At 47.8% G+C, this 20,804-nt stretch overlaps 1 protein-coding gene and 1 long non-coding RNA gene across 4 annotated transcripts in view; one reads left to right on the top strand and one right to left on the bottom strand.

Moving 5' to 3' along the window:
* CLYBL (citramalyl-CoA lyase) overlaps positions 1 to 20,804 on the bottom strand; it is a 2,027,539-nt gene that overhangs the window by 530,334 nt on the left and 1,476,401 nt on the right. The gene's annotated exons all lie outside the window — the stretch shown is intronic.
* LOC146805116 (uncharacterized) overlaps positions 2,633 to 20,804 on the top strand; it is an 88,508-nt gene continuing 70,336 nt past the window's right edge. Inside the window, exons 1-3 of one of the 2 annotated variants that reach the window (XR_014967426.1) lie at positions 2,664 to 2,746; positions 2,835 to 2,892; positions 3,004 to 3,124. This is a non-coding gene — a long non-coding RNA (uncharacterized LOC146805116). Of the gene's footprint in view, positions 2,747 to 2,834; positions 2,893 to 3,003; positions 3,125 to 20,804 lie in introns of those variants that run through there. The other variant, XR_014967425.1, reaches the window with a different exon arrangement.

Here is a 20,804-nt window from a genome sequence, read left to right as displayed (position 1 = left end):
TTATTCCATTGTACACTTCAAATGCATTGGAAACCGAAAATGCGATATTTAAATTCATGCGGAAATTGCGATTAAGGTGGTTTTTCCACTCTTGTCCCAACACACAAATGTCCAACCAGACACAGGAGAGATTCCGTCCAAAAAGCAATTTTATGGTGCCTAATTTGCATAAAACTCTAGACACTTTTGAATTACTCGTCAGAAAAGACATACAGAGCATTAAATATCAACATCCTAAACGTACAAATTTATCATCACAAGAACAGAAAATATTACGATCTCTTAGTTCGGATACCAGTCTCATGTTTCAACCTGCTGGCAAGGGAGGAGCCATTGTAGTCATGGACAAAGAATTTTATGACCTGAGAGTCAATGATCATGTATAAAATACAGACACATATATACAATCACCATCTGATCCAACGAGGGAATTCATGACTACCTTGGAACATATTCTCAACCATGCACAAGAGATGGGATGGATTTCTGAAACCACCAACCGTTTTTTACAACCATCAACTCCACAAATACCACATCTGTACATGTTGCCCAAGATGCATAAAAACGTGGAAAATTCTCCATTTCACCCCATCGTCACGGGATGCGGCTCAATATATGAGCCTATTGGCCAATACATTCACTTTTACTTACAACCCTTGGTCCAAACATGGAGTTCTTATGTTAAGGACACCACTGATTGTCTTAATAAATTGCAAAGCATAAGACATAAATTCGATGAGGATACTTTACTATGAACGATAGATGTGGTGGCACTTTACACTTCTATCCCTCATGGAGAGGGTATAGAAGCAGTAGAATGGTGACTACTCAACAGTCAATCTGAACAAGTTAATGGTATTTTTCTATTGGAATTTCTGGGATTTTCATTGTACCATAGTTATTTTACATGGGACAACACATTTTTCTTAAAACAAACTGGCACCTCTATGGGCTTTCCTGGAGCACCTTCATATGCAAACACCTACATGGCATCTTTCAAACACAAATACATTTTGAACAATGAGCTATGGCAGAGACAGACACCTTGTCATGTACATGAGATATATTGATGACATTTTGAATATATGGCAAGGGAATCGAGTAATAATGGAACAGAATATTCTTCAGCTCAATCAATGCAACCCACGTATACAATTCACGCATAATATTCAAGTTCGCAAGATTCCGTTTTTTGACATTGAGATAAGAAACACAGCAATGGGTCTAGAAACTTCAGTGTATTGCAAATCTACCGATAAAAACAACGCCTTACACTTTTCTAGTTTCCATCCGTTTTCACTAAAAAGACACCTTCCAGTTTCACAATTCATCAGAATCAAAAGAATTTCTTCTAATGCTGTTGAATCTGAGACATTAATTTAAGATCAACCACAGAGGTATCGTAAACAGGGATATCCATCACAGATACTTGAAAATGCCTGGTCCATTGTGGCAAAGAAAAAACGGGAGGATCTTCTCCTGAATAAACCTAAAACTAAAAACAAACGTGAAGTATTCGTTTTGAAACATTCTTGGGAAGCCACAAAAATCAAGTCGATTATAAGGAAAAGATGGGAAATCGTGGAACAGAGCCAGATTTCAAGGAAGTATTTTTGGATAAACCTCTTTTTGCACACACTTGCTCCAAACATTTGAGAGATCTTCTGAAACCAAGACCCAAACAATCAACTTCAGGATTCAAGGGTATGAGAAATGTTTTAACTGTGGACAATGTGGAAATGTCATTCTTGGAAACACTTTTCATCATCCACACACGGGGAAAACAATCAAACTGAAACATATTTCAGACTGTAACACGGAAGACGTCATATATGCCATACGATGCCCATGCAGACTTATTTACGTGGGGCAAACGTCTCGGAAAATTAAAACACAAATTATTGAGCATAAAAGCATGATACGCAATAAGAACAGACATTCTAGACTAGCAGCACATTGGATAGACACAACACATACTATCCCACAACTTAGGTTTACCATTCTCGAAAAAATAAAACCTAGAGCTGGCACTGATATGAACACGCTGTTAGCTCAACGCGAAATTTTTTGGATAAAATTCCTCGATACAATCATTCCTAAAGGTTTAAATTACCATTATGAAATGCTATGTTTTTTATAACTAGCGGGATATCTGTTTACTTATTCTAACGTTGAATTTATTCTTTGTATCTGTGGTATTAATTATGTACATCTGGACTTGCACCCACTATCATTTAATTGTATTCACACAGATTGGGTGAACACGTTTTTCTAGCTTTTTTAGTTATTTTGTGGCATGAGTAATTTCGTTATATTATTCACTGTCTTTTGCACACCGGAGACCTTGTTCTTTGTTGATAATTTTTAGGACGGCATGTTCCCGTACATTCAGAAACATTTTTGTCTTTTGGTTTTTGAATGTAGCTTTGTATTTCTGGAAAGAGCCAGGATGTAGCCTGTTGATAAAGCTTGTTGATGCATCGTGATATAGGTGTTACACTTTTCAAGAGTCTTGAGGCTAATGCGGTAATGTTTTTATAAGATTCAGCGTGCAGCTGGTTGCCTGTCGATAAAGTTTTATGAAACACTTCAAAAAAAGGTGTTTACACCTTTAAGAGTTTGTTACACGCTCAGATCACATGGGGCGTAGTGACTTGTGTATACGTTCATATACCGGTGTCTAAATCTTAGAGTAACAAGGTTGAATTGATGGTTGTCGGTTACGAGAGATTTTCGTACAAAACTGGTGAGTGCTTTGAAGGCTGTTTGTTGCGTTACCGGCGGTTTTAGTCGCCATTCATGTGAAAGCTGACAGGTGGTGTTTTTGTTCATAGATTACGATCAACAGTCAAGTTTGTCTCCGAATAATCAGTGGTAGAGTCAGCAAGACAGGTACCTTTTTTTCACTGTGGACGATCTTTTTCTTTCATTGACAGTTTACATGAAATGGTATCCATACATATGTTGATACTTTGGTTGAGTCGAGGTTTCTCATTCGTACAGGAAGGAAGACGTCCCGAGGGGAACATGGTATTACCGTGATATCCCTTTGAAGCTGTTGAAGGTAACGGTTGACACTTCATTGGTAGACATGACAAGGCACTGGGTGACACTGCGACAGCGCATTGCACATAGTTGTAAACAAGATTCTTTTCCAAGCGGGCCAGACTGTTTCACAACGTTACGTTTCAGATACACTTTTAAATAGAGAGATGGTAGTCTGGATATGTTCATGACAGTAACACTGAAGTGGTTTCCTTTCTTTGTTTTCCCTCACGTCACTTTCTTTTCACTTTCCTATTACATTGGGCACAAGGTTGTCTTTCTTAGAATACATATTTGATAGTGGCAGCAAGCACAGATAATTGCTTATGGTTGATTACCACAAACTTATTAAGCTTTTTATTATTTTGTTTTGTTCCAGCTGGTGGCTACAAACACTTGAAATTGTATGAGCAGAAGTCAATAACACTGAAACGTTATACCCCTGATGAAGGGTTGTACCCGAAATGCATTGGGTCCTTGTTAAAATTGGTTACATGTCTTAATTTTTTGTTGATATATGATTTGCATATTGACTTTATTTATACTATGTTTGCATTTGGATCTATGTTTCGATTGAAACAACAACTTTGAAGATGGTTGTTTAATTCATGAAAACAAATTAAATGAGTAAAATGATTATGTTATTAATTACATGAAAAAGATTTCTATTTGGTATACTGTCATATTATTGGAATAAGCCCTGGGGACATCACAACAGTGTGCTGAGTGACAGGCACGGAGGTTTCCACACCTTGGATTACATTACTAGACAACATGCCATGCATCTTTTAAAAAAATGTGGTTATGGATTGAGGGGGGTGTAAGCTCCACTCAGGCAAGAACCGCAATCCATGTCAGGGTGAATCACAAAAGTCACTAAAGTAACCTCTGCTTAACCCTTTAGTAGCTTAGCACAACACAGTCGGGTATTTATGCAGCACACAAACACTGATAAAGTGAAAAAATAACACAAGAAAAATCCCAAACCAATTAAGACAATTAGAGTAACTTTTAATAAATAAAATGATGACAGAATGACAAAAATTCAATCCGTAGCACCGGAAATATTGCCTTTTTAGTTTTTTTTGTAAAAATAGTGGCAAACGCACATAATGCCAACTGTGGTTACCTGATTGTGCCAGACTGGGACAAGATCACAAGATCAGGCCAACCATGATGGGTTTTGGATACAAGAAGCAGGCTAGTACTGCTGAGAGTTGGACCTTATCTCCTTGATGTGAGGCTTCGCGTCACTTGCTGTTGGTTGCGATCAGGAGCTGCGCAGTGCTGCGATGTAAGGTCCTGCGTTGAGTTGCGTTGCTCTTTGTTGGTACCAATCAGGAGCTAAGAGGGCTGCGATGCGAGGTCTGGCATCGAGCTGTGTGGCGTTGCACTGTTTCCGATGAGGCTGCTGGTCAGAAGCTACGAGGACTGTGTTGCAAGGTCCTACATTGAATGGAGTTGCACTGCGTTGGTTCCAATCAGGCCACTGATCAGGAACTGAGAGGGGTTCCGACATGTGGTCCTGCGTCAAGCTGTGTTGTGCTGCGTCATATTTGGAGCCAGAGTACACTCTGCTAGTCAAGAGTCACAGACCTGGGATAGCACCTCTTGGAGTCCAGGACTCACTTCAGGCAGAGGCCAGTGGCAGGGTTCAGGCAGGTCCAGTGCAGAAGGTAATTTGGGCAGTTGCAGGAAGGCCTCTGAAGTTCATTGAGTCCATGTAGCTCACACAGGAGGTCAACCAACTGACCATTGGAGTCACTCTGGTTAGCCCAGGATGAAGGAAAGCAGTGCCAGTCTTCTCAGACAGCAAGGCAGATCCTTCATGCAGCAGGGCAGACCTCTAGTAGAAGGGCAGTCCTTCTTCTGTAACTTCCACAGCTCCAAGAGGTTTTCAAACAGTGGCTGTGGAAGTCCAATATTTACACCTAGTGCCAACCTTTGTGTGGGGGACTCCCTGTCATCTGGATTTAGAAATTGCTTCCCCCTTTTCCTGTCAGGGCTCCAAACGGACTGTGGTGACTATAGATAGGGCAGGTCTGGGCGTCAGATCCCTTTGTGTGTGTAATAGGCAAAGACCTTTGAAATGTAAGTGGGGCTGGATATAGCCCCTCCCAGTCATTCTGCCAAGATGGCCCATACTGTCCTCCACTAAGTCCTCTATGTGCAACTGTCTGGAAGCAATAAACAAACCCCAACAGCGAAGCCAATCACAGTCATGTGACCGAGGACACTGGCAGAAGGCACAAATGTTTAGGACAAAAAAATGCCAACTTACTAAAAGTTATGAACAAGAAGGGTTGGACCCATTTAATGCACCCACACTAGGCCTCAATTATATATAACAGAACTATAGGGTGTATGGGTGCTACAGTTCATTTGAAAACTACAAAAATAGATTTAGTGGTCTTAGTGAGTTAAGTCACCTTCAATTTTATTTTGCTTCTTTGAAAAAAAGAGTCATGGACATTTCAAACATGTTGTACATGAAAGAACACCTGTTCAAGACATATATAAAACATACATAATCACAAGAATTAATACAAATGAAAAACATGTGAATACACAAACATAACAATTGATAGGTAGACCTATCCTTCATTTCTAGTTGAAAAGAATGGCGGTCAACAGATTTATACACTAGTCACAATGGGAATCCTGCCATTACAAGCTAGTTGGAATCGAATGGAACAACAGGCTGATTGCCATGTTTGTTGGCTGCTTGTAGTCTATACAACTTAATGTCTTCTCCAACTAGCTGGGTCAACGCGTTTCGAAACCCTTGATATCTTTTCGGGTTCTCCTCAGGACCAGGACTAGGTCAAACACATTAGTAATCAGTGCTGGAACCCAATTGGATGTCCAGTGTTAAGGCTTTTTATCTTGCTTGCGAGAACACGGGGGTGACTGAAGTTTCTCCAGCACTCGAGAACCGATTACATTAAATACCGAAGAAACAGAAGCAAGATAAAAAGCCGGACCACTCACTTCTCGAGATGGAATCCCTATTCGAGGATGGACAGTTACGTCCGTTCCACAATTAGCAGAGGACAGCAGCCTTCGCCCAGGGCAATTCCTTCTCCATAGACAAATCATTTCCAGTTGCCGTCTGCACTGGGACTTGACAGACGGGGAACCCGCAACACATCCAGTACTACATACGATTCTTCATATGGGTGCCCCACTGGCAGCCTGGATGGGAGCGGTTAATAAATGGGGAATGGCAAAGAGGAAGCGATCCGAAATGAAGAGGCGAGGGGTCTACGTAAGCGCCACATATCCACAGAACGGGCCCTGCTTCTACACCAATTCAGACAACAGACAGCACACAGCTGACCGCCCACTGCACCCCCGACCCCGGCAGCACAATCGACTAGGAACTCGCCTACCAGGTTCCACCCGAACCCTTAGCCACCATCCGACCCCAAAACTCCACACAGACATTGAAAACCTTGGATATATCCGCACAGTTCACTGCATCCTCCCACGCACCTAAATTCATAACACCAACGGTATAATAGCCCCCTGCAAAATGCACCCACCTGGACACAACCCAACCCCTTCTACCCGACTTCAATTCGACCCATAGCTAATAGTTAAGAAACCACACAGATAGTTTACAGACCGGAACTCATAGAAAGGATGTACGTAGAGATGCATTAGAGCATGCACCAACACCATCAGATACGCTTATAAGCTCACATTTCACACATGACATGCACTGTCTCTCTCTTCTTACTGTCAACGTATCCATTCTGAGAAGGAATGTAAAAAATACATGTGAATGTGGACGATATTGCTATACGACTCATGTAAAGAAGCAAAATACCAATAAAAAGTTTTACAAAAAAAAATCCTACTCTCTGCATACAATGTACCCTGCCCTATGCGCCGTCAGAGACTACCTTAGGGGTGACCTTTTTTTTAAAAGATGAAGGTTTAGGCCTAGCAAAAGGTTTATTTTCCCAATTCGAAACAGCAGATTATAACTGCACTACAGGCAGCGTGGCAGGCATTTATTTTGCCTGGTCAAAACAGCAGTTTAAAACTGCACTACATGCTGCATAGCAGGCCAGAGTCCTGCTTTAAAAGGCTACTTTAGTTGGTTGCACAATGAGTGCTGCATGCCCCCTAGTAACATTTAATTTACTGACCCTAGGTTCATGTAGCACCATTTGCTAAGGACATACAAGTAAAATAAATGTTCCAATTAAGGCGTATGCCAACTTAACCATGTCTGAGGGAGACAGCATAAGCACTTTAGCACTGGTTAGCAGTGGTAAAGTGCACAGAGTCCTAAAGTCAACAAAAACAAATTCAGCAAAACAGAAGGCTTGAAGGAAAAAAGTTTGAGGGACGACCACGCCAAGGATGTCAGGCGTTACAGTCTTACTCTGCTGACGGCAAGCTATGACCACAGGGAAGGACAGCATTCATTTACCTATCCATCCGCTTATTTAAACAGTCATTCTTCAATCTAGACACTCAATAGTTCACTCAATTATCCATCCCTTCTTTCTCGGATTCATCTGCTCACCAATCTACACAACCACAGACATAAATTTGCAAATGACTGAAGTAGCATCATTAGTTATACAAATAAGGGCAGAGCTTCTGACTGTGCCAATGCTTGTTTGCTAATTCAGTGGGTGCTGCCTAAAAAACAACTTTTTTTTATAACCAACTTTATTGAAAAGTTTTGCGGCTAACACAGTATCACACAATACAAAGTGAAATCAACAGGTATGCATGACATAGCAACAGCCCAAGTTCCTATACTGTATATCCTTGAAATATCAAATCGATAGACTATAATAAGCGCACCCCTTTCCGCACACCCGATCATGCTTCTTAAGACAACCTCTGGCTTCATAAATGGGCTTCGCCTTTGTGGACACACCAATCCACCCCTGCACGCCAACTCCTAATTGTCAGCGGTTCCTGTAGTTTCAATGAGCGAGCCACATCCCGTTTGGCTACCAGGCAGGCCATCCCCAGAAACACACGTTCCGCTCCAGGGCCACCTACTTTCCCCAGCAACCCAAGTAGTGCAATCCTAGGTGTCAACTCAAGAGGACGGCCCAAGACCCCGAATAGGATTTGTCCCACTCCCTACTAAAGGGCCTCAGCTCTGGACACCCCCAGGCCATGTGGTAGAAGTCCGCAGCGGGAAGTGTGCATCATGTGCATGTGGTTTGCACATCCAGGAGCGAGTATTGTAAGCGCCTCGGCGTGAGATAGCTTGCATGCAGATAGTTGAATTATACCATATGCAGCCGCGTGGCGATCATCAGCTCACTAGGCGCCATGCATGCCTCCCTCCAGTGGGCCTCATCCAAATCCCCCACCCAGGACACCCACCTCTGCCAGGCCTTCTAAAATTAAATTTGTGGCTATGGCGGAGAAGCGCCGCCCCACAGCATTCAAGCAGTGCAGAAAACAAAAACATATAATGATAATAACATTCAGTTATTATAATTTTATGTTTCCTGTTGCTTTGCTCGGGCTGCTTTGCTCACGGAGCAGGGCTGGAGTGGTCTGTCCAACCCTAAGTGCGCAGTGACTGTTTAGTTCGGCCTCTCGGGCCGCCCAAACCATTCATGCACACTTTCCCCCTTCTTCATGCAGGCTGCATTACAACCTGCATGGAGAACAGGGCCACCCCTACAGCCCCTGGCTGACCGCTCTGTCACAGCACTCAGACCAATCACAACACTGCACTGCAGCCTTGTGATTGGCTGAGCGGGCGAGCCTGGCTGCCTGCTTCCTGTTCCTGACGTTGGAAGCAGGAGAGCAGGAGCAGAGAAGACGCGGGACCGTTTTTTTTTTGTTCAGCTCCCTTCCGCGATCACGACCCCCCGCGCGTCCCCCGTGCCCTCTCTCACCCGTGCGACATGCCAGCCGTGACTGGTATAAACCAGCAGTCAATTTGAAGAAAAAAAAGCAGATGAAAAATAAAAAGAATCAATGGGCATGAAAAATGGTAAGACAGCTTTGGTTTAGGAGCAGAATCTGCCAAGGTCTTTTTTGTGTACCTACCCAAGCTCCTTTAGCAAAGCAGCACGCAGAGAAGAGACCCATTGTGTTGTATTTTCTATTTGCAGTGGTTATGCTCAGGGGAGTGCCCTGTCTGCTGATCTGTGATACAGCCTTCTGCAGAAGATGATCCAAGGAATTATATTAAGGAAGGCAATCATTTGGCCGTTTTAAAAATTAACTCTGATTACCCTCATATCCTAACCTGGCATTGGCATGAAGGGTAAATATGCTGTAAAAAACAGTCACTGCATTCCACATTTTACATTGTTTGTACATCCGAAAGTAGAAAGACTACACTACTGAATCTCTGTCCCTTGCAGCGTTTGGGGGAATCTCGCTTTCTTCTCTCCTCAGATAATCTTCACAGTTAACAGTATCAGGCAGGTTAATTTACTGTACTCGAAGAACACATTATGAGCAATGCCTTGCTTCCCTGCCATGTTTACAGCTTGAAATTCAGATGTCTGCTTCCCAGAGGAGAGGACTCTTGCCAAGGCCTCGATTATGGGGGACCAGGTGCGAGATGACACGACCATCGTTTCCAATCTCCATGAATCATTATTTTGAGAAACGTAATTTGCATCCTACGTTCTAGACTCAAGAGGCAGGTTTTGTTGAAACAAACTGAAAGCTGCTAGCCATTTAGTGCAAATGCCAAGATGTGCCCTGTGCAAGGTGTTTATAATGCAAAACTACCCAGAGACAAAGGAAGACAATGACACGTATCTATTCTAAAGGCATAAACAGTATTAACATTTTACTTTTTTTTTTCGTTGCACCATGTAAACCCTGAGATCAATGGACTGTCAGGCATATTCTGTACACTCATTATTTTAACAACCATTTTGTTTAACCAAAGGTATCTTATATAAGCATGTGTGTAAGATTCCTTTTTAATAATTTAGGGTCAGATGTATCAAAAAAGCATTTTGCGATTCCCAAATAGCGATGTTTACCCAATCGCTATTTGGAAATCGCAAAATGCTATGTACGTAGGAATTACCTTAGGGCCATTCACTAAATAGCGAATCGCTATTAGGTAATATGACTCCATTCATTCCTATGGGCATACAGGCCCATAGGTGCGAATGGTTTTGCATTAGCTAATTTGCAAATATCTAATTGGTAATCGCAAATGCAAAGCCAAGGGTGCCCAGGGCCTAAGGCCCCCTGTAGCACCCCAAAAAAAGAAAGTGTGCACATGAAAAGCATACACATGCCGCTACATGGCTCTTTGAAAAATGCATTTATGTGCATTTTTCCAAGTTTGCACATGGTTACCATCAACTTGAATTTGATGGTAATTAGCGTTTCCTAAATGCACAGTTTGCATTTAGGAAAGGCTTCTTACATGTGCATTAGGGATTTGCAAATTGCGATTCACTATTTGCATTCGCATTTTAGGTAATCACAAAATATTGCCATTACCTAAATTATGAATTCATAAGCCTTTCATATATGAGGAAAAACCATTTTGTGATTCGCACCATTTGCGAATGCTAAATGATTTCATATATCTGACCCTAAGTCTCTTTTTCGATAACATCTATTGCTTCTCATTTACAAGAAGGCACAGGATGTGACGTACAAGTGAGAGGATGTCCTTAGACACAAATACCCATCCAGCCTGCCACAATGCCACGAAACTCATTTACTGTCTGATAAATGCACCACTTTAATCAGTAGGTGCAAATAGACTGTGAGAGGAATATGAAATGCACTTGGATAGCAAGGTTAAAAGCCAGCATTCCAGTGATATGAATTATTCACCTAGAGTAAGTGTGAGAAGTTGGCCTGATGTATGATGTCACTAGTTCTAGTGTACACCTTATATCAGTCCAAACAACCCTTATGGTGATTGGTTGTAAAGTCAACCTTATAGACCAGCTATCCTAGTGGTAGCATGGACAAGAGCAGTCTTAGGCTAAACTCTGAATGGCATGTGAAGCCAGCTGTTATACCATATATAATCCCTTGAATACCAAATGAAAGGACACCACAACAGATATATATATAAAATAAAGTGTATTTATTCTAGTCAAACCCTCAGCACTCTTTATGAGATTCGAGGTAAGTACAACACAGTCTTATTTAAGCATACATTAAGTCACACAGGTAAGTAATACAGTTAGGCCCTAGGGGCCACGCAAACCATATACTAAAGAAGTGGTATGAGAACCACTGTCACGGAAATAGAATAGGCCTAGGCCTAGGGAATCGCTGGGGCTACACTACACTACCAACAGTTAGGAATTGGGAGGCCCACGGGATTCAGGTGCAGAGTGGAAACACTCACGCGTAATGCGTAAAAGTCGATAGAATCACTAGCAGTTAGAAATAAGCAGTTTTAGGACACTTCTGGTATAGCTAGAAAGTCGAGACTCGGAAACTAGACCCTAGGATACTCAATACCCTTGTGAGCACCGGAGTACCCAAGTTACCTAGCCCACGGGCTGCGGGTGCATAGGTGTGAACTTGCATCGGGTTTCGTCGTGGACTTCTATGGATGCATGAAGGAAAGTTGCTGACAGGCAGTCAGTGAAGAGTGTCCGGTGGATCCCAAGGCCGGGATCAAGAAGGAAGGATACCTGCAAGCAGAAGGGACAGAGTCTGGGTCACTAGCCAGTGACCACGTGAACCAGGAAGGAACCAGGCGATGTCGTGAAGATGCAGGTGAAGAGGTGAAGCTTGTCGCAGCAGCCACGGGTACCAGGAGACGTCGAGGACGACCAGGACCAGGAGGCGAGCTGTCCCACGAAGGCTCTTGCTGTCGGCGGCATCGAAGTCGAACTAGGACTCACCAAGCCTTGGCAAGCGGAATCCACGAAGAATGGAGAACTTGCTTCTGGTGCAGACCAGGAAGGTCTGGGGTGCTTCTCTTTTGCAGAGGAGCAGGAGCCAGTCTGGAGGAGCCAAACCAGCAGTGGAAATTCAAAGGTGTGTCGTCGCAAAGGCCGCTAGCCAATGGGCAAGCAACCGGACAGACGCGGCAAGCAGCAAAATGCAGAAGGGCCCCACGCAGGACTCGTGGAGTGTGGGGGGCTGATCTTCGGTGCAGATGGTGCTTGGGGTTGGGGCTTCTCAATCCCCGGTGCACAACTTCGAGGGTGCCTCAGAAGCTGCGCTGGAAGATACTCGCCACTTTTCCCAGGTAGCCGGTCCTACGTCTCTCGTCGCCTCCACGGATCTGAGCTCGGCTGTGGATGTGGATCAGGGTCGGAGAAGTCTGGAAGTCAAGGCTCTGGTCGGGCTCTGCAGTCGGTCCCTCGTAGAACTTCAGCAAAGCAAAGGGTAAGTCTCTTGATGGTGCCTGTTTGCACAGGGTAGCCACTCCTTGGCCACAAGGGAGATTCTTCAGTCTTCTTCTCTCTTCGAATGTCGAAGGTCCAGAGTTTCTGTTCAAGTTGCAGGTTCAGGATAATCTACTCTCCTGGGGCCCAGCTACCACACTTATACTAATCTGGGGGGCTGGGTTGCCTGCTAGGTCACGCCTTATGGGAGGGACCTGGGAGGGGGTGGTTACACCCCCTTCCCTTTGTCCAGTTTCGCGCCAGGACTGGGGCTGGAGTGCCCCAGCACCGGTTTGAACTGGACTATGCATGGGACACCTTGTGTGCCCCAGGCAGTGTCTCGTTTCTTTCATCCCTCCCTGCCCCAATACACTAAGGCCTGTCTGGGGTGGTGCTCGCACCTCCCAAGGCAGGAAACCTATTGTCCAAGCCTCCCGTGCCGGGATCACTCCCAGCAGCAGGAGGTCAGACTTGTGTCGTGGCAGCAGCATCCATCTTGTGATGCTGGGGCTCTGGTTAACTTTAACCGGGTAAGTAGGTTTCAACATGTCTTCTCCCTCTAGAAGGGAGGGATAAGATCCTCATCACCAGAAATGGGATGGGGGTATTATTCCAAAGTGTTAGACACCTTACACGACATGTTTTGATAAAGCCAAACCATAGTTACCATAACCGTTTAAGATTATAAGGCACTTTAAGAGTATATGGTAGGCTATATCATAGAACAGCTATAAGGACATGGTTCCGAAAGCTGCAGACAGGCTCAGCTCATGCTAGAGCACTATCTCACATGTTATCAAGCACTCTGCCTCCAGGATTGTTAAGGCCTGCCATAGGAGTGGCTGATAGGTACACATGTGTCTATATATAAGGTAGGTATAGGAATACTACACCTAAGCAAGGGGTGATTACACGACCTTGCCCCAGCTGAGTGATCAGCCAGTTGTGTCATAATGGAAGGCCAGGCCAGGGGTGGCATAATACATGCTGCAGCCCCTGGTAGGCCTAGGGTACACCTATGCCCTGGGTACCTAAGGTACACTGTACAGGGGCCAATAAGGTGATCCTATCCAATTGGGTTATGCACCTAAAGTACATAGTATTAATTTAGAGAGAGAACAGCGGGCTGTGGGTCTGATTAGCAGGCCCACAGCCACATCTAAGTCGAAAACCAGTAAAGCAAAAGCAAAAAGTGGGGGTGAACATAGAAAGCAGACCCTACTCTCCTACAGTAAGCATAAAACATCATCTTTTAGAGTCAATTATTTAATGTTGTTTAAAGCTCAGAAGCTATCCAGAAGTGTCGATACCCCTTTCTAGTTAACGGGGAAAAGTAGAAAGGGGTTCCTTTCTGAGGCTCGACTTACCCATTTTCTGTACACTGCCACTGGCTAACCATCCTCCCTTCTCTGTCTTCTTTTTGGCAGCGCCCTCACTTAACTTACCTGCAGCTATCTACCTACCCCCACTAAGTTTCCCCCCCCTTCAGACTGCACTAATTAAATAAGAAAACTCTGGCTATCCCATCTATCAGAAACATATATGATGCAACAGCTTCAAAATATTTCACCATTCAGACATATCTAAAGGCACCACAAAAAGATAAAGCATCATGTGCTTTCCACATACCCAGAAGTACTATTTCTAAATAGGCAGCCAATGGAATGGCATGATCTAAACTGACCTGCTTTTCAACACAACAGACAACATGGCTTAGAGGTGTGTAATTAACTTCTGACTGGTCTTAAAAGAAAATCCTATTTAACATGGGAGGAAAATACACGTTTCTGGATTTGAAAATCAAAAATGTGAACATCACATATCAAAAGTGTTTGTCTTGGGGGGGCGTGGTCTCGCTACTAATGGAGTGAGACGCGCGCCGTTTGTGCTCCGGGCCGCCGCCGCAATCTTCAGCCTCAAAAGCGGTGTAGCGGCTCCAGAAGAGCCCGGGCTGGGCGCGTATGGAGAGCGGACTGCCTGGGGTCACTGAAAGAGGGCTCGGAGATCGCCCAGTGTGGCCAGAGGCGGAATCCTGCGCCGCGGGGCTCGGAGGGCCTGGAGTCTATCGCGTTGCCCGCCATCTTGACTGCTCCGATCTCGGCCTCCTGGTATCTGGCGGTGTCCGGGACAGGGGAGAGCCTGCACTGCCTGCCGAGGGTGGGACTTCGCCCTGGAGAGCCCCTGCCGCCGCTGACTTCATGCTGTCCGGGCTGTGGGACCCAAGAGCACCAGGAGAGGAGAGACGACCACCATTTCCCTCACCCAGGTTGGGTAAGCCGGAGGCCCCTGGGGGCGCGGGGACGTCATCCCGGGCCGGAGGGACGGCGCTGGGAGGAGGCTGCGAAGCGGAGAGAGACCTGGGCCGTGGCCTTTTAGCAACGCCGCCTGGCTGGGGTGAGCGGGTGCAGACGGAAGGGCGCCCGCCGCCATTTTGTGAACTTGGAGCGCTTGCCTCGGCCTGGGCGAGTGGGGCCCTGCGGAGGGGACCGACCCTGTGGCGGCTTTGTGGGTGCGGCGACCGGAGGGGAGCGCAATTCGAAGAGTGGCTCCCGGCTTGCCTGGGCCCCAGCGAACTGTCACCTGCTTGCCACGCTTTCCGCACCCTGTAAGGTTGAGAGGACTAGCCTATGCCCTCCTGTCACGGGGAGACGCACAGACTCTGGGCCTGACACCGCCCGGTCTGGGCTGGCTGGGGGCCCCTGCGCGCCTGAATATATCCAGAGGCGGCGACTGGGGAGAACAGGCGCTGGAGACTTAAGGGGGTCCTGGGGGCCTGGGCCCCAGCCGGCTGCCACTGCTCATTGCTATCCTTGATTCCGACACCACCGTTGGAGAATCTCTGCGCCCCCGCTGCGTGCTGTCACGGTGGCCTACCTGAGAAGCTACCGGAGCCCTACACTCGCCCGTGGACGGCCAGGAACTGAGGCTGGGGAGCGAGCTGCCGGCGTGGGGCGGAGCGGGCCCTGGGAGCCTGCGCTGCTGCTGGCGGGTGGAGGCCCATCTCGCAGGAAGCGACCGCCATTTTAAGTACCGTGGAGCAGGGGACGCTAGGTGGCGCACTAGCGAATGGACGCCTTCTTGTAGGGCTCCCGCTGTCCGGCGCCATTAATCCGTTTATTTATCCTTTTGCGGGCACACCTGGGTGCCGTCACTGCAGGCGCAGGTCCAGCCAGGTGGCAGGAGTGTGTGGACGGGCGTAGAGGGCTCCAGCTGGTGGGAGCCCGCCGCGAGAGGAGCCGAAAGTTGCAGCGGCTGCGACGCCGGAAGCCGCTGTGCGGAGGCCTGGGATCGAGCTGGCAGGCGAGGTCGTGGCTGGTAGTGCGTTGGAAGGCCGCGGACGGAGGCGACAGCCTGGGAGGAACCCCCGAGCTCGTGGTGACCTGGATGGGTGAGCGAAGCGGATCGGAGGTACGGAGTGGCGAGTGAGAGCGAGCGGCGGTGTACTGGCCCCCCCCCCCCCCCCCCCGTCCCCTGGAGCGACTGCAGGGCCCGAGCGCCCGGGAGTGAACTGGTGGTGGCAGGCGCAGAGAAGGATCCTCGGGGCAAGAACGTTTTTTGCACCCCAAGATAGCGGTGAGGGGCGGCGATTTTCCCCCCCCCCCCGGACACTGGGAGAGGAGCAGTGCGAAGAGCTCCTGATGCAGCGGCAGTGATATTGGCCTCACCGGTGATGGCGAACTGTCCCCCCAGGCCTGGAGCTCACAGCTGGTGCCCCTTGATAGTGTGGCTGCGTTGTTTGAACGCACGTGGCCTGCAATATTGGAGTGGAGCTGGTGCAGTAGATACAGTGATCGACTGCATGGAGGGACGTGCACGGTGATCGCTTGTGTTTTTGGACAGACGCATTGAGCGCCCCCGAAAAATCGGGGGGGGGGGGGGGGTCGTGGTGCTCACGCAGGTGGTTCTGGAGACCTTTGCCCTGGGAAAGCGATGGGCAAGACGGACACTAGACAGCCCAAACTCACGTTTGCGGCTAGTAAGAAAGTGACAGCGCCAGAAGAGAAGTCGCGCCACCCGGATGAGACGGCTGATGCGTCGGGGGGAGCTGTGGACGCAGAGACTAACTTATAGGCAGTACTATGCGAGGTGCGGCAAGGGTTCGCGACGATCGCGGATAAAGTGGACAGGCTCTCGTCACGTATGGATGCGGTGGTGCACAAGGTGGACGCGCACGAGGCTCGCTTGAAAGAGGCGGAACAGCGAATATCGGACTCAGAGGATGTGGTGACCCAACACTCGTCGCAGCTATCCAGAATGGACAATCTCCTACGTGTCATCGCAGCTAAAAATGAGGATTTAGAAGCGAGGAGTAGGCGTAACAACGTACGCATCGTAGGAATTCCGGAAACAACAAATGTGGGCAACATGGAGGAGTACGTCGAGAAGATGTTGGTGGCGGCGATGGGCTCTGAGACATTCTCTACACACTTTATAGTGGAGCGGGCGCATCGGGCCCTGGGCCCCAGGCCGAAGCCGGGGGCGACGCCTAGGCCGATTATAGCCCGGATGCTTAATTACCGCGACCGGGATGCGGCCTTAAGAGCGGCAAGAAGTACGAGGTCGTTGTCTTATGAGGGCAATTCCTTCACGCTGTATCCGGACTTCACCCCGCTGGTTCAAGAGGAACGTAGGAAATTCCTTGCAGTCAAGACTAAACTGCGCAATCTGCAAATAGACTACGCATTGCTCTATCCGGCACGCCTGCGGGTTACGTACCAAGGGAGACAGAAATTCTTTACAACTCCACAGCAGGTGGAGGAGTTTCTCAAGCAGCATAAACGGAATCGGAGATTGGGAGCAGGAGCAGACGATGAACTGGCCCCTAGTCCAGAACCGCTGGCAGCTGGGGAATCGTGAGTGGTCAGCACTGCACCTGCATATAGACTCATGGTTAAGAGCTTAGATTGTGATTTATCGTTGAAAGACATTGTAATGATCGCTGCGCTGGTTCAGAGCTTAGATGGTGCTTTATCGTTGAAAGACATTGTAATGATTTCAGTGTGGGTATGGTTGACGTGGGGGAGTAGGGTGTATTATGATAGATGGTTGTTGCCAGGGTCCCTGGGGTATGGGGTCCCTCTGCGTCTGTGAAGCAGGACCTTATCGCGATAACAGGTTTATGGTTATCATTAGAGGTTGACGGTATGCATCAGGATGCCTTTGATTATAGCGCCGGACGCCCCCCCTCCTGGTTGCCGGGCTGGGCGGCACTTGGTGTGGTTCGGGCGGGCCGCTGTGGGGGGGTATTAGTGATGCCACCTAGATAAGTTACCCGATGGGAATTACCCTAGCATACGGTTTTGGGGTTGAGGGTTCTTTTAGCCCTAGTTATTGGGGTGTGTGTGGGAGGGATTGGGAGGGTACACTGCTGGCAGGTTGGGGATTGCTTCAGTGGGAGGGTACAAGGGTTGTAGTTGCTGTTTGTATGATTGGAGCTCGCAAAATGAGAGGAGTGTAACTAAGTGGTATTGTGTTTGTAGGCTATGGATTAGGACAAAGCTAGGGATGCACAGCGCTGACACTGCGGGGGGTCCCGTGGTTGCATTGGCTGGATATGGCCGGGGTTATGGGTGATGTGGCTGTTTCCTTTGGCGGAAGATGTGTTTGGGGGAGGCGGCGATCTGGATCATGTGTGAATGACTGTGGATGTCTGAACAAAGCCGCAGTTCCAGACTAACGGTTATGTCCTGGAATGTCCGGGGGTTGAATGATGCGAGAAAATGTCGGAGGGTGGTGGCCTATTTGGACCAGCATCAGGTGCAGATCGCGCTGCTGCAAGAAACGCATCTTAGCCCCCGGGCCACCTATACCTTTGCGAATAGATGGGCGGCAGTGCGTAGTTTTTCCTCATATTCTGGGTATGCCAGAGGTACGGAGATTCTGATTAAAAAAACGGTGCCGTTTGTGCGGTTGGGTGAACGCATGGATGATGAGGGCAGATTTGTATTGATGTGGGGCAGACTGGGTACTGATACGGTCACAATTGTCAACTGTTATGGGCCTAATGTGGACTCGCCTGTGTTTTACACCAAATTGTGGGGTGAGATACTGAATACTGGATCTATGCATATCATATGGGGTGGAGATTTTAATATCACATTGGCACCTGGGTTAGATAGATCGGATGGTAGCCCCCAATATAACAGAAACGCGAGAGATGCGGTGGAGGGCATAATGACGGAAGGCGAGCTTGTGGATAGTTGGAGGTTTGTGCATGCTGGGGTCCGGGAGGGAACGCATTACACGGTGTATGCCAACACTTGGGCTAGACTTGACTACTGCTTACTGTCCCGTGGATTGGCGGTGGATTTGGGCAGAGTGACGCATTTGCCGCGGTCCTACTCGGACCATTGTCCGGTGCTGGTGCAGGTAGCTATCCCGGGGTATGGCAGGGCAGCATCGCAGTGGCGTCTGCAGCCCACGGCACTATTGGATCCACTATTCCAGACAGAACTGGGGGAGGAGATTGCGGACTTTTTTCCACGCAACAAAGGGTCAGTGGATAGTGTTGAGAACATCTGGGAGGCCTTTAAGGTCACGGTTCGGGGTTTTTACATCTCCAAGAGCTTTGGGGTATTAAGGGCCATCCGTGGCACGCTCACCAAGCTGGAGGTCGAACTTAAGGAGCTGGAGACTGCCATGGCCCGAGAGCCGATGGGCCCACTCCACAAGGAGTTTAGGGAAAAGCTGTCGCAATACGAGCGAGAGGCGGAAAGGGAGGCCAACTTCAGGGGGAAACATTGGCAGGCCCGTCGCTATTGTGAAGGGGAGAGACCTGGGCGGGCACTGGCGGGAATTACTAGGAAGTCGCGGGGCGCTTCGCACATAATAGAGATACGTGCACAGAGCGGGGCTCTACATCAAGATACAAAGGGGATATTACGGCAATTCGTTGAGCATTACGAGAGATTATACACAGCCCGTGAAGTTGGTGAAGTCCAGTTTGGTGATTTCTTAGACGATATAGCATTATGTTGGCTGAGTGATGAACACAGGCAATTTCTGGGAGCCCCATTTGAGTTGGATGAGATACGGGAAGCGATTATGTCTTTGAGTAATGGCAAGGCGCCTGGGTTGGACGGGCTGCCGGCGGAATTTTACAAAAGCTATATTGACATAATGGCTCCTGTGCTTCGAGAAGTCTATGAGGACTCCCTGGAGGCAAGAGTGTTGCCGAGATCGATGAGGGAGGTGGTGATCACCTCTCTGTTGAAACCAGATAAGGATGTGGTAGATTGCGACTCCTATAGACCACTATCCTTGATAAATTGTGACGCCAAGATTCTTGCGAAGGTGTTGGCCATGCGACTCTCATTGTTGATGACTAAAATTGCCCTTCCAGATCAGGCAGGGTTCGTCCCGGGTAGATCTACCGCTTGTAACTTGCGAACGCTTTTTTCCTTGATTCAAACGATAGCGCCGGAATTGCCTGTCGCGGCTATATTCCTGGACGCCACCAAGGCGTTCGACTCAGTAGAGTGGAATTATTTGTTCGCTATTCTGTATCGGATGGGTTTTCCCAAAATATTTGTTGCTTGGATAAAATTGCTTTATACTGACCCTACGGCTAGAGTGTTGATCAATGGGGAGTTATCTAACCCGATTCCATTAACTAGGGGAACCAGGCAGGGGTGCCCGCTGTCCCCGCTACTGTTCGCCATCGCGATTGAACCCTTGGCATGTCGTATCCGACAACTCCACAAACACAGTGCCTTCAAATGTTTTCAAAGACAGATTGATGTGTCCTTATATGCTGATGACTTAACACTCTATGTGGTAGATCCGCAGAATAACCTGAATTCGCTGCTCCGCGAATTTGTGGTCTTTGGTAGATTGTCTGGAATACACATTAACTGGAGGAAATCGCAATTTTTCCCCCTGACTGCCGCGGTAGGGCGATATGCACTAGATTACCCGTTGGAGTGGTGTGAATCGGATCTCCGATATTTGGGGGATCGAGTCTCGAGGAACCGGGAAGAGACTCTTCGTCTGAATTATGGCACAGCCATCAGTAAGCTGACGGAGGATGTGTCGCGCTGGATATTGTTGCCATTGACCATGGCCGGTAGAGCCTCCTTGATTAAAATGGTGGTGTTGCCTCGTTTTTTATATTCTTTCCAGAATATTCCGTATTACCCAGGTGCGTTCTTCTTTCGGACGCTGCGCTCCGAGCTGCTGCGACTGTTCTGGGCTGGTAAACAGCCCACCCTGGCCTGGTCGACTATCACCCTGCCGTACAGTAAGGGGGGATTTGATGTCCCCGACTTTCAGGCATATTACCTAAGTGCGCAGGCACACTTTGCTTATCATTGGATTACCCCTACGCCCTGCATGCCGCAGCTGGCGGTTGAGGACTGGGTGGCTCGGCCTCTGCCACTACATGGAATCATTCATGGTCCAGTCACTGCGATCGAAACACCGCACACC

Source organism: Triturus cristatus, chromosome 8, assembly GCF_964204655.1.
Source record: "Triturus cristatus chromosome 8, aTriCri1.1, whole genome shotgun sequence".
NCBI classification, from domain to species: domain Eukaryota; kingdom Metazoa; phylum Chordata; class Amphibia; order Caudata; family Salamandridae; genus Triturus; species Triturus cristatus.
The sequence above is the reverse complement of the archived record's forward strand: the minus strand, read 5'-3'. Positions and strand labels throughout refer to the sequence as shown.